The sequence below is a fragment of the Propithecus coquereli genome, unplaced genomic scaffold (assembly GCF_000956105.1).
Source record: "Propithecus coquereli isolate 6110/MARCELLA unplaced genomic scaffold, Pcoq_1.0 Scaffold157, whole genome shotgun sequence".
NCBI lineage: Eukaryota > Metazoa > Chordata > Mammalia > Primates > Indriidae > Propithecus > Propithecus coquereli.
In genome coordinates this window covers 499033-501475 of record NW_012140191.1, presented here as the reverse complement: position 1 = coordinate 501475, position 2443 = coordinate 499033, and positions in this window count along the sequence as shown.

The window sequence follows — 2443 nt, the reverse complement described above, 5'->3', positions numbered from 1 at the left end:
AAGCCTTTTCCATGAAACAAGGGGAGTTTAGCAGGATATTTTTAGCCTGGTTCCAAGCCTGTAAGATGCCTATTTACGAGGTTATAAATAGGAATTCCCTCTCTCTCTCTCCACACACACACACAAATGAATGAGTGATTTTGAAAGAATTTTCTTCAAAAGGAATTAAGAACATATTTTATAATTTATGACTTTGTAAATTAATTTTAGGCCTACATTTTATAACTATTAGGAATCTTGATTTTAAATTTTTACTAGAAACATCAATCATGGAAACATTTGCTTATTGCTTTTTTTTTTTTTTTTTTGAGACAGAGTCTCACTCTTTTGCTCGGGCTAGAGTGAGTGCCGTGGCGTCAGCCTAGCTCACAGCAACCTCAAACTCCTGGGCTCGAGCGATCCTTCTGCCTCAGCCTCCCGAGACTACAGGCATGCGCCACCATGCCTGGCTAATTTCTTTATATATTTTTTTAGTTGTCCAATTAATTTCTTTCTATTTTTAGTAGAGACGGGGTCTCGCTCTTGCTCAGGCTGGTTTCGAACTCCTGAGCTCAAACAATTCGCCCGCCTCGGCCTCCCAGAGAGCTAGGATTACAGCCGTGAGCCACCGCACCCGGCCTGCTTATTGCTTTTTGCATTTGCAGGATTACCTTTGAGATTTTCCATTCTTGCTACTGCAAAATTACTTTTGTTTTATCAATTAAACACTGCCTCAATACTACACCTTTCCCAAAGGTGTTATACTAAATGATATTACATTACTACAATATTGCATATAGTCCATTATACTAAATAAAATTACAAAGTTAATATATTTTTAGATGGTATATGAAGATAGGCACACATGTCAGTAATGTTGATGTTTCTCCTAATATCATCATTTCAGCATCTGAACTCACAAGTTCCTAAAACGTAGGGATTGAGACTATTTAAATCATTCACAAAATATTTAGCTTTAGTCTCTAGAAGAAAGGTGCTTAAAATAATGATTCTGATTAAAATATTCAGTTTTAATCAAATACAAAGAAATTAACTTTTTCTTTTCAAATGTAGGCCTCAACATCCTTCTGATTCAATCATATCCCTTGTCATTGCTACAATTTATTTCCAGCTGTGTCCTGTCTTTACAAAGACTTTTTTTTTTTTTTTCACATTTACTACTTTGTTATGACAGCCCCAGACTAATACACAGAGAAAACATCATGAAGGCAGCCTGAGAGAATGCAGCCTTGGAAAAGAGCAGGGCTGGATAGACTCCAAAAGGACATTTGGCATTTGAGAACTTATTTTATGGGAGAAAGAATTATAATGGCTTCCTTGGCCAAGGTCATCCTTTAACAGGGGGGCAAGGTTTGGGCTATAAACAGGTGGGATCATAGTATAATCTCTGCACTATAGAAGCTATTTAATAAGCACATTTTCACACTTCCACACTCCAAGTCATTACACTTGGAAAGTAGCTAATATAGTCCATAAGCTATTTTTGTTTTCTTCATAAAAACTTAAAAAGTAACCTCAATTGAGAGGAATTGTGTTACTAAGGCCCACTATTTTTTTACTAAAATAAAATGCTAAAAATTAAAGCAGATAAAAAAGAGAAAACACCGTCATTTAGCTTAAACTATGGGTACATTAGGGATATATATAAGCATCTCACTTGAATATATAATAAGATCTGTTGTACATGCATCTTTTTCTATGGTGGGTTGGAAATAAGAAGGATGAGATGAAACTAATTTCTATTGAACACCCTCCTGACTCATGCACAATTAGATGCTTCATATGGATTGTACAAGAAATATTTATAAGAAATATATAATGCACATTTTATCATTTACGTTTTACAAATTATGAAACATGTTCAACTAGGGTAAACAGTGATTAACCAGTGTACTTTTATTTGCATGTTTGTAAAACCCAAACTTGAAACAGTTTAAGCAAGAGAGGGATTTTTTGATGAATTACCCAAACAAAAGGATGAGGGTGGAACTGTACTTAGTTCTAGGGATTTAAACTCCTTTAAGTCTCTTTTCCTTTTAATTTCCTATTCATTCTTTGTGCATAGGAAACCTCACATGCATGAGGTTGGAACACAAGCTCTTTTCTTTAATTGACCCTGAGAGGAAATGGGAATATTTCCCACCAGTTCCAAGTAGAACACTTATAAAGCATAAGTCTGGTTTCTGTCACAGGCCTGTCTTTGTAATAGTCACTGTGGTTGGGGCAAAGGGTTCCTTAACAGGCTCATCCTTGATCACATGGGCAGGAGGTGTGGATGGGTGGTTGTGGTTGGTCCATGAAAACCATAGTTTTAAGGTACTGCTTCCATGGTGGGACTGTCAGTTGGCACCTGATTGGTCCACTTCAAGGCTGTCCTTTCTAATAAACCATGTTATTGTAAAATATATTTGCTGTAATTGTGGAGGATTTAGGTTAAAATTCA